Genomic DNA, 11427 nt, shown 5'->3' on the forward strand with positions numbered 1-11427 from the left:
TTCTCACAGATGCTTGCATTGAATAGTCAGAGACGGTTGATAAATATGGAATGTTTTTTGTGACAAAATTAAATAAATAAATGAAATATGAAATAAATAATTAAAAGTTGAAATAAATAAAAGATTAAATGTAAAAAACATATATATATTAACATTTACATCTTAACAATCTTTGGGCTAATGTGCCATGAAATAAATAAATACGTCAGTCACCCATCAAGGCGGGACCTAACCACTGATTGTTGCCTGAAATAACACGAAGTGATTCAGCTCTGACGGTGTGTTTCCACCATAGACTGTAAAAAATATGGACAAAGCGTCTGTGACGTCACCCATAGATTTTCTGAAGAACGGTTATGAAGCCGTTTATGGGGGGTATGGGCGGCGCCATCTTGGAAAACCTTGGGAAATCCTAACCCCGCCCACCTCCTGAGCAAGCCGGTGAACCCATAGACTGCTCGGCTGACGACGAGTCTATGGGTGAACCCGCCTCGTCGTCAGCCGAGCAGCCTCAGCTAAGCTATCTGTAACATTAGGCCTACAAGATGGACTGGCACAGACGTTGCTGTAACATAATTTGCTGGTAAGTTTGATCTGCTAACGTGAAGTTCATGTATGTTTCTTAATGCCATGTTCAGACACTTTTTAATTTTGTATGCTGAAAGGTATTCGGGTGAACGGTTGAAAAGTTGAGAATGAAGAGTTGAGTTTGCAGATTCTAGCTTCTAGGTAAAATAAACTAACGTTAGCTATCCCTCCCTTGCTGAAGTTACGGTAAAATAACGTAGAGTAATTTAGCAGTTTAGCGTTACAGGTTCAGCAACTCATACTGACAAAAATGTATCTTTGCCTTTATTGTTTTGTGATTAACGTTAGCATCTCATATCCTCAGTGGCAGCCATCATTGTAACGTTAATTAATTTACGATAACATCAGCCAGCTCGCTGTATTCTGTCAACGTGTGGTGTGAATTGATAACAAAATCGTAGTAGGGTATTAGTTAACTTGTACATCATGAATTCATTTTGATTAACTCTTAATATCACGTTTTGAAATCGCTATATTGCTCTAAAGTTGTCAGTGGTAGCTTGGTCTAAGATGACATTGAAATTTCTCATCGGTGGCCATTTCACGATCCAGCGTTCATGTTCGGTTAGCTTGCCTTATTTCCCCTTCTTGTCAGGCTATTATCAAAACGTTAAATCCAGTTACAGTGTCCGGTGTTTGGCATAACAATGCCAATATTAGTGTAGTTTGTCACTGAAGACCCATTTCAAATCGCACAATAGTACTACAGCATTGTACAATAACTGTACTTTTGTTGATTACAAGTAGTGTTGGTTTGCATTATTGTATTATCTTGTAAGATATATAGGTACTAATGAAAAGTTTACCTTTCTATTTTGGCAGTTCGCCATGGGGAGGAGGCGGCAAGGAGGTCCATGGGCTCTAACCTGGGACTAGAGGTCCAGGTGAAGTGGTTTGGCTGGGGTGTGGTGATATTGAACCCATTGAGACTATACAGTACATTTCACTTTATGTCTATTGATGGACTGTTACACCTACCCTTTACTTATGCCAAACCCATTTCTGTTCTTTAAATATCAGAAAGCAAACTTACTGTTGATGGCACTGAACTTGCACTTGGAAATGTTTATGGAACTTTTCTGAACTGTGAATTACATTAAAACTCATGCCAAACCAATTTGCCTGTGCTTTCAAAAACATTTATACAAATCCGTCAGCTTCAGTCAGTAGGTTGAATTGAAGACCCAGATGCAGAAGTAAAGGTGATTTTTTACTTGTATATCTTGAGCATTACAGGTAACCACTGAATTTGTGAAACTAAAATAACAAAAACTAATATGTACTAAGCTAGTACATAGTCAATACATATTAGATCACTTTAAAGACACAGATGCAAATGCTGTAAATAAAGGTGAACAAAGTCCTTGAAATCAGAAGCTGCCACTGCTCAATGACTACTGCCCCATCTGGTAGGATTTCAAAATGTTCCAGATCTGAAAACAGAAATATTGGTATATGTCACATCCTTGAACTTACTGTAAACTATGAACAAGTGCTCACAAATTAAGCTAAAAATATGACAACGAAGTAAGATTTGCAGACTCACTCCCAATATTTATAATGAACAACAAACTCACAGAACACTTAGCTGAATGGGGACAGGACACGCGTATTCAACTATTGCACATGCCCTGTTTATGCGGGCAATAAGCAAAAACAAATGTGGTGTATTTAAAGTAATGTAGAATAAATATTTCTTGTATTTTTGTGTTTTCAGTGAAACAGTGTAAGCTCATATCTACACCCTATTGAGGTAGTTATTAACAGTTAGGCCAAGGTCCAGTCAAACAATAGCCAGCCACTGGTGCCATATTGTTTAATTATGCAATCTGTGTCCAACCAAAACCTGCTGATTTGAAGGCATAATGCAACTACTTTCTGTGTGTGACTTATCAAAAGATGCTAATGATAAATTATTTTGATAGTTATTGCACAGATGTGCCCTGGACTGCTGTCGTGGAAATCATCCACTTCCAAAACCTCCAATCCAACTAGCACTCTGATGTCAAAGACCCGAAGGAGAACACCAAGACGAGAGAAGCTGAAGACTGTTGATCCTTTATTCACCGTATTGCAGTGATAATACAATCCAAACAGAGTCAGGACTGGACCGTCAGGCAATAGAGTGGTGAGTGGCAGCTGCTACCCCGATGAGATCTGATCTGAATGTGCCTGAGCTCTCTCCTTTATACTCTCGGGGGCCTGAGAGGCGTTCCTATCCCCAGGAACGTCACCAGGCCCCTTTTAGCCAATCAGAGCGTTTTGGGACCTGAGATATTGGTGGAAACTCCTCCTCATATAGACATTAAAAAATGTGTGTTGCTAAGCAGAAATGTGTATCCAGGTTCTATGTGTAATCTGTTGCCAGGCAGGGTACGTTTTGATTTGGTTCTATGTGTCACTTCAACATCTGGTTTCACTTCCTCTCTCTGGAAGTCCCTGCTTGTCCTTTTCTGCTAGCCCCTTCTATTTCCACTCTTTGACTTCCAGTAAATGTTTTGCATACCAGCCACTCTTAGCCTTTGACCGTTCCAGTCTCACGACTTCCAGTAAATGTTTGCATAACAGGCAGACTACATGTTCCAGTACATTGTTTGCATAACAGCTGCACAAACTATTTCCAGTACACGTTTGCATAACAGCTGCACAATGACTGCCAGTAAATGTTTGCATATTAAATGGAAGGTCTCCTTAATAGACCAGTACACACACAAGCATTATTATTAACTGTGTCATTATTAAATGTGTCTAGATAATATCACCACATATTCCCCCCTTCGAGGCTAAATTAGCCTCGCTATGCAGCATAAGCATCATTTAAACAAAGGAGTGTGTCATAACCTCGTATGTTGTCATGACACCTCAGGCTATGTGCACACGAGCGAGTTACAGGGGAATGGTGTCTACTACTACAACCTTATTGCGTAACTTAAACCTTATAAACTAGTAATAAATGCGTTGGCATTGCTGCCCATACGAGAGTGAATAACATAAGCAAGCCCTGGACGCCCAGATCAAGTGACAGAAAGACCAATTCCTTGTTACGAACATATGGCTAGGACCCGAGACGGATTTGTCCCCAAAGCGGCTAATGTGCTAGTCACCTTGAGCATAAAAGGAATTTCATGCAACGGCCATTGGTGCCAAATCGGAGTTACATAACAACTTCATGATCCCACTGTCGCTTGCCCATCCCCTACTGGCTTCTTTAGCAGTAAATGGTATATACGGCCCTTTTCTGGCCTTTAGGCGTCACGCTTCACCCCCCTTTGTTACTCGCATCGTCATCCCCTTTCTCCTCCGGAGTCCTCCGGGCATTCACACTAGCGTGAGAATGGGTGAGCACGCCGGCCGCAGGCGCGCTACACCGAGGGGACGGGCCGCCATGCTCTGTCTTAGGTTGCCCCTGCTGGCCAATGGGGTCGTACCCGTCCTCGAGCCCTGACCGCGCCTCACACCTGCCACACCACTAGGCGGGCCAGGTCCGGCGTGCGGTAACTTGGGGTGAGGTGATCACTTCTAGTAGCAAGCTTTGGTTACATCTATCCAGGTTTGGATGGCCTTGCAGTGGAGGGCTACACCTCCATAAAACTTAAGTTACCGTCTATGTATAGCGAAGCACTGAGATATAAAATTGAATCAAGATCACTTAAGGCGACCTATCCGTATCAGGTCACAGCCCATAATACCCCTTGACTCTAGCATCCCTCGACTCTGTCACCTGGGCGTGCAGTCACGTGCCTTGTGAGTTACCTGTCAGTGTTGTGTATGTGAGTGTGCGTCAGTGTGTGTGTGTAGAGGCGGGTGACTCGCAGGACCCCACCCCTACTCGTATATATTCGGGAGAGGGAATTCCGGGGGAGGGAACTCCTGCCCTGAATTCCTTTCCATTGTATAACCCTCGTTGAATTCGTCTTCCATTATTCGTCTCACACTAGTTTGTACTAACAGGATCCTCTCACTCGCATCCTCCTCGTCCCAGGGCATCCTTATATTTTGGACCACTAGTTGTCTAGCGACCACTTTGGAGCAACCCTTACCACAACATTGAGTAACACAGCAAAACATTCCTACCACTAAGGCTGCTCCAAACAATAACTTTCCCAGAAATGCTACAATCTTACCCCCCCATGACCCAAAGGTGTCCGTTAGCCACTGGGCTACGGGGGCAAAAATATCCGGGAGTCCCGCAAATGTCGGTGCCAATCCAGAGTTCTCGTGGGCCTCCTTGTTGACGGCCTTGAGCCTGTTCATCGCGTTCGTGAAGTCATCCATGTTCTCGCCTTCACCTGGGACGTACGTACAGCACGAATCTGTCCCGACGATTGCGCACACTCCACCTTCCTTTGCCAGTATCCAGTCCACCGCTATCCTGGTTTCCATTGCCATTTTTGTGGTGGCGTTCAGCCTTCTATCAAGCGCGCTGAACGCCTCCACTGTGGCATTCATGAACCGTAGGGCGTTGTAGTGGATGTAGTTGATCCATTGAACATTCTTGGCGATGCCTATGGATGCTCCGTAGACGGGGATGGCGGCTTCAAACCCGGCGAGCACCTCGTCTCGTGCTTTGAACTGTCTCGGGACGTTGTGGGGCTGTCCGAACATGTCCATATATACTCCATCGTCGGCGCCCCTCCGGCTTCTCCTCAGGTTCCCTTCTACGGGTGTCTGCTGATTGCGCCCTGGGCCGGTCGAGTTCAATGTTGAGTTGCATTCTGACCAGGGGACTATGTAGGTTTGCTGGGCCAGGGTGACCCTTGCACACTTTCCCCTCCAGTATTTCGGAAGGGTGTTTCGCAGTCCCCATCGTCTTCCACAGGCCCACCATAAGCCTGCCAGCGGAACATCCCGTTCGTTCCTCCAGTTTACACCATACATCGTGATGTTTGCTTCGACTCCAATCCTCTCCCCGTTTTCGCTCCTCTCTTCTAGGCGAAACAAGAAGCTGTCGGGTTCGCGGACCCACTTTGCTGTGCAGCGTCCTTCAAATGCTCCTACATCCTTCGCGCCCCCCTTGACCATGCCTTCAGGGGGGGGTACTTCAAAGCATTCAAACTCTACGTCTTCTGGTATTTCATAGAGGTGGTGTGTTTTCCTTGCTACCCTGGCTCCTATGCCTGGGTAGTCTTTTGCACATCTCGCCTCATTTTCTTGGACCTGGTGTGCTCTTTTTCCTTTTTCTCGTTCTGCGTATGCGGGGCCTATACCAGTCCCCCACTTACGTAACTCCTCATTTCCTAATTGCTCAAGACATGCAAAGGGAGACAGCTTGTCTTCCTTGTACTGCCTTCCTGACGCTCGATATACCGCATCCTCTTCTCCACTTCCTGGCGCTGGTAGTATGGCCAGCTTGGGTCTCACTGCTGAGCACACATAACATCCTCCTTCTGGCTTCACTGTCTTTGCCGTGTATTTGGCCCATTGCATCCATGAATTGTCCTCCCACGCCTCCAGAGCGCTTGTTGATCTCTTTCTCCTTCTTTTGGCCTGAGCCCCATCAGTCTGGTTCTTTGACAGGTTTTCTGGATGCGTGCTTGTACTGTTTGCATTTCTGCTCTCATTCTTGCTTGACGGGTTTTCTAGAAGCGTGCTTGTACTATTTACATTTTTGCTCTCATTTTTGCTTTGAGTCGTTGCATTGTCCAGCACCGGAGTCGTTGCACTGTCCAGCACCGGAGTCGTTGCACTGTCCAGCACCGGGATGTATTCGTTGCTTCCCGATGCTTCTAACTCTGGGGTGGGCGCCTCATCTCCTGATCCCCCTATGTACAGAATGTTGCTCGTGTCTAGGGCACCGTCGTCGAGCAGCTCCACTCTGTCCCTTCGCAGAGCGTTATTGGGGGCGGCAGTCCGTACCCCCTCCGTCGCTTTCGTCGTCCTCTGGGAATCTCTGGAGGGGCCAATCGATGGCCTCCTTGAAGCCCCCTGTCCAGTGGGCATCGAGGGAGTCGTCCAGGCCGATCCCTTGGAGTACTCGTCTTGTCTCTTGGCTGGTCCCTGGGTGGCTGTCCCCGAAGTGGGGACCGCCCGTGGTGTGCCCGGTTCCTGGGTGGCTGTCCCCGAAGTGGGGGCCACCCGTGGTGTGCCCTGAGTCCGTTGGCCTCTCCACAGGCTCCGCAGGAAGTTGCGAGCCCTGTCGAGGAGGTGTCCGGGGAGGAGGCGTAAGGACGGCGGGTAGCCTGAGCGCGTCGAGGGCCTCGGCAATCTCTGCGGCGGATGGCTGTGCTCCAGTCTGGTCGTCAGCGGGGGCGTCGGCTGGGTATGGGTAATCCCAGTCGGCGTAGAAGTCCCCAAAGTCGATGGTGTCGTTCCCCTGCTGGTGTGGCGGTGGCGGTGGCGGTGCTTCTTCCCACCTCGGCGTTTCTTCGGCGTCACTCCCCGTGGGGTCGGGCGTGGTCGTGACCCGAGAGTGGGCTGTGGGGTCAGCTGGTGGATCACCGCTGGTCGAGGCGGTGGCAGGTCTGGATACTTGGGATTCGGGAGTGGCTCCCACTTCAGGTGGATGTCGCCTTCCCATCCTCGAGCCTGGCTCGGCTCCAGCATCGCCAGCACCTGTAGGCACAGATAGGGGAGGGAGAACAGCAGGCACCCTAGGTACATTCCGCCCAGGGTCATCAGCAGGAGCCGGCAGTATCCTCCGCCTCGTACTCCTACGCGCACCTGGTCCTCCCCTTTGTTCCCCACCACCATCATCCTCCCCGGGGGAGTCTGGTGGGGGTCCTGGCGGGCCCTGGTCCCTGTCATCGTCTTCCACCTCCTCTGGACCTCTCGCTCCTTCTGGTGGCACCGCCCTGTAACAAGAGTTAAGGTGATACCACAAATCTGATCCTTGCACTCTTACCGCCCGGGGGGTAGCCTGGGTCACTCGGTAGGGCCCTTCTGCCCTGGGGTCGAGACACGATCTCTTAAACACCCTCAGGTATACCCAGTCTCCCACTTGGATCGGTCCGGGCTCAGTCCTCCGCTCCCGAGCTCTTTCTCTTCTCTTCTGCTCGTTGAAAACTGCCCTGTGAACTTGAGAAAGCTGTTTAATGTAACTGCTTACTTCCTGTTCTAGAATTTCCAGCGGAGGCCTCTGATCCCCTCTGAACCGTGGTGTGGGCATTGCCCGCCCCGTCACCATCTCGTGCGGGGTTAGATGCGTGGTTCGATTTTTTTCGCAACGCATTTTCATCAGCGCGATTGGCAGCGCGTCAACCCAATTTAAGTTTGGCAGATTTGGATCGTCATGTGCGCTTTGGACGATCTTCGCTATCTTGTTTTTCAGCGTGCCGTTCGCCCTTTCAACCATCCCCTGGGACTGCGGGTGGTAAACACAACCAAACCGAGTCTTGATGCACAGCGCCTGTGCAATCTTTTTCCACGTGTTGGCCGTAAACGCTCGGCCATTGTCGCTACTGATTATTTCTGGGATCCCAAACCTGGGTATCACTTCCCTTGCCAGGAATCGAATCACCGTTTTCTCGTCCTGCCCTCGGCTTGGGCAGGCTTCTACCCATCGTGAGTAGCGGCATATTATCACCAGCACGTGTTTGTACGCGTTTACCGTTCGACCCATGTCGATGTAGTCCATTACCAGGTGTTTGAACGGTCCCTCTGGGAGTGGCACGTGTCCCAGGGGCCGTGGTCCTATGCCTATTGTTATGTTGTTTCTGTAATTGTGCGTGGCACAGGTGTGGCAATTTCTTAGCACGTAATTGATGCGATCTTGAAGGTATGGGGCCCAGAACCCCTTGTCAAGTATCTGCCGCTTGACCTCCCCCCTTGCGCAATGATCCACATCATGCGCATCATGAATGAGGAGATCGAGGAGCCTACTTGGGGCCACCACCCTTCCATCATGACTCCTCCACACCCCATTTCCGCCTTTCGACGCACCCCTTTCCTCCCACAGCAGTGTTTCGGCACGCGGTGCCTCACTCTGTGCGTCTTTGATAGCGCTAAGCGTGAGCATGGGATCCACAATTCTAAGCGTTCGTCCGTCAGGCAAGGTTCGGACCACTGGGGCTTGTATCACTGTGTCGGTTGCCGTAAAGAAACGATCAATTACGCCTGGCGAGTACCTGGCCTCACAGGGCTTGTCCCCGCACTCGGGGCAACTGGCCCTTTGGCATAGCGCGCAACAGACGGGATCTACCTGGTGCTTGTGGTCATCATCGCACCATTGGGAGCACCACATACATGTGTTGTAAGGGTAGGGGCATTTTGTAGGGCAGGGCACGCTGTGCCCCGTCCTGTTGAGCAGTATTTTATGTGGTTCGTTATCCTGTGGAGATTTAGGGGCGGCATTTGACTTTCTAGCCTCCAACGCCGCTTCCTTTGCTGCCTCATCTGCCTGTGCATTCCCTAGAGTAATGTAGTCCTGTCCCTTACAATGCGCCTTGCATTTGCATATTGCCAGCGTCCTTGGACGCATCATCGCTGCTAACAACAACTGAATCTGCTCCAGATGCTGGATGGGGCTCCCATCCGATTTCTTAAACCCTCTCTGTTTCCACTGAGCGCCATGCACATGGCAGACGTTGTGGGCATAGGCGCTGTCCGTGTGTACGGTTGCATCCTGTCCCTCCGCCAGAGAGCACGCTGCTGTCAGCGCCTTTAATTCAGCTAGTTGCGCTGAACATGGTTGTGTGCATGGCTCACTCATAATTGTCGCAAATGTTTCTGGACCTGTCATCTGTACTACGCTGAACCCTGCATGTGTCTTGTTGTCATAGTTATGGCTAGAGCCGTCCACAAAGTAGGTGATTCCCTGTCCTAATGGCTCGCTCTGCAGGTCTTCCCTCAGTTTTGAGAAGGCGATTGAATCAGCCACGCAGTCATGTGGCTCGCCCTCATATTCAAGCGGGATGAGATCCGCCGGGTTTCCCGCGGTGTCACATGCCTTTATGGTGACATCTGGGCAGAGTGACAGATTGTAGTACCTCAATTTCCTCTGAGGCGTCACACAGAATTTTCCTTGTTCCACCAACTGTGCTATTGCGTGACTGGTGTGTATCACCACTGGCCATCCCATGGTGATGTTAGAGGCTTTGACGTAAGCCGAATATACGGCTTCAAGACCCTGGAAGCATGGTGGGTAGCCCTGGGCCACCGCATCCAGCTTTGAGCTGTAGTAGGCAATGGCTTGTTTGCCGCGTCCATGGCACTGTGTTTGCGCCATAATTGCGGTCATGTACGCATCTTTTCCTGCTTCCTTCCTGACCGATACGTACAGATAGAAGGGTCTTCCGTAATCCGGCAGTGCAAGTGCCGGTGCTTGCTGTAGTTCTCCTTTGATGCGTTCAAACGCTTCGTTTCCGTCCATTGTCCATGTGAGACGATTCCTCAGGTGGCTGGTTCCAGCCTGCACGATCATGGCTCGTAGTGGGGCTATCTTTTGTTCATAGCACTCCACCCAGTCGCTGCTGAAACCTATGAGTCCAATGAACGACATCATTTGCTTCACTGTGTTTGGCTTCGGTGCCTTGGCAATTGCCTCGATGTGTTCTGGGGCGATGCCCTTGTGCCCATGCGAAATTCGGCGACCCAAGTAGATCACCTGGGGCTGTGCAAATTGTAGCTTTTTCCTTGATGCTTTGTACCCCCCTTCGGCCAGGACGGTCAGTACGTGGACTGTATCCCTTTCACACGTTTCCTGGTCCGGTGAGCATACCAAGACATCGTCAACATACTGCAGAATCGTGCTTTGGCATGTGATGTGCTTTAAGTCCTCCTTGAGGGCTTGGTTGAAGATGTGCGGTGAGTGCTTGAACCCTTGTGGGAGCCTTGTGTACTGGAACGTCTTGCCCTGATACTTAAATGCGAAAAATTCCCTACTTGCAGGGGCCACCCGTATTGTGAAAAATGCTTGAACCAGATCAATCGCGGAGAACGTTGTTGCACTGGCCGGGATGTTGGTCATTAGTACGTTAGCATGTGGGACGTCCGCCGGATAGTCCTCAATGCGTTCGTTGACGGGTCTGAGGTCTTGGACCATTCTCCATCGCACTCCATCCGCCTTCAGCACGGGAAATATGGGTGTGTTGCACCTTGCACTTGGGACTTCCTCCAAGACTCCTGCTCCCAGGAGGTCTTCAATTGTCCCTCTTATCCCTTCAGCTGCTTCTGCTGAAATGGGGTACTGTGGCTGGAAAGGCAGCGTCGCTCCTGGTTTCAGCCTGAACTCCACAGGGCTTGCTGACTTGACCAGCCCTATGTCCCCATCTCCTTGTGACCATACCGCAGGCGGCACTTTTCTCAATATTCTCTCTGCCCGTTCGGCGTCTGTCTCTGTCGCCTCTTGCAGCATCATCATTTTCCAGGGGGTCGGTCCCGGCCTCCCTGTCTTCTTGTCCGCCTTGCCGTCTAGGTAGTACTTCTTATATTCCTCCCATTCTAGGTCGGACTTGTCGATGGGCACATGGTTCTCCTTATCCCAGCATCGATATCCTGCTCCTCCCAGCAGGCCATACATGCAGTATGGGTTGCCGTAGGGGCATCCTTTGACGTAGGGTATGTCATAAACCTTCTCCGGGAGATATACTGCTGGTTGTGCTTCCCTTTTCTTCGGGCACCATGACAGGTGTCGCATGTACATGCTCCATTCTGCGTCTTCTTTGCTGAACGGTACGTGTCTCGTTTTGTCCCAGCAGCGGCGCCCCGCTCCCGGGAACAGGCGGTAGAGGCAGAATTGGTTCCCATATGGACATCCGTCAACATAGGGTATCTCCTCTCTCTCCTGCGGTTCTGTGTCCATGATTTCGATTATCTGTGGGACTCCCCACACGGTGACTTGGTTGTCCAATTTTATCCTGAACATTGGCTCTCCTCCTTTACTGATAGCCGTTTGGAGTCGAT

At 49.9% G+C, this 11427-nt stretch overlaps 1 long non-coding RNA gene across 1 annotated transcript; it reads left to right on the forward strand.

The window, feature by feature from the left end:
* The first annotated feature begins 485 nt into the window (after window positions 1-485).
* LOC121720881 lies at window positions 486-1705 on the forward strand. The gene is made up of 2 exons (XR_006034653.1): window positions 486-583; window positions 1411-1705. It is a non-coding gene; the product is annotated as an uncharacterized LOC121720881 (long non-coding RNA).
* The last annotated feature ends 9722 nt before the right edge of the window (window positions 1706-11427 follow it).

This window comes from Alosa sapidissima, chromosome 10, assembly GCF_018492685.1.
Source record: "Alosa sapidissima isolate fAloSap1 chromosome 10, fAloSap1.pri, whole genome shotgun sequence".
Taxonomy (NCBI): Eukaryota; Metazoa; Chordata; class Actinopteri; order Clupeiformes; family Clupeidae; genus Alosa; species Alosa sapidissima.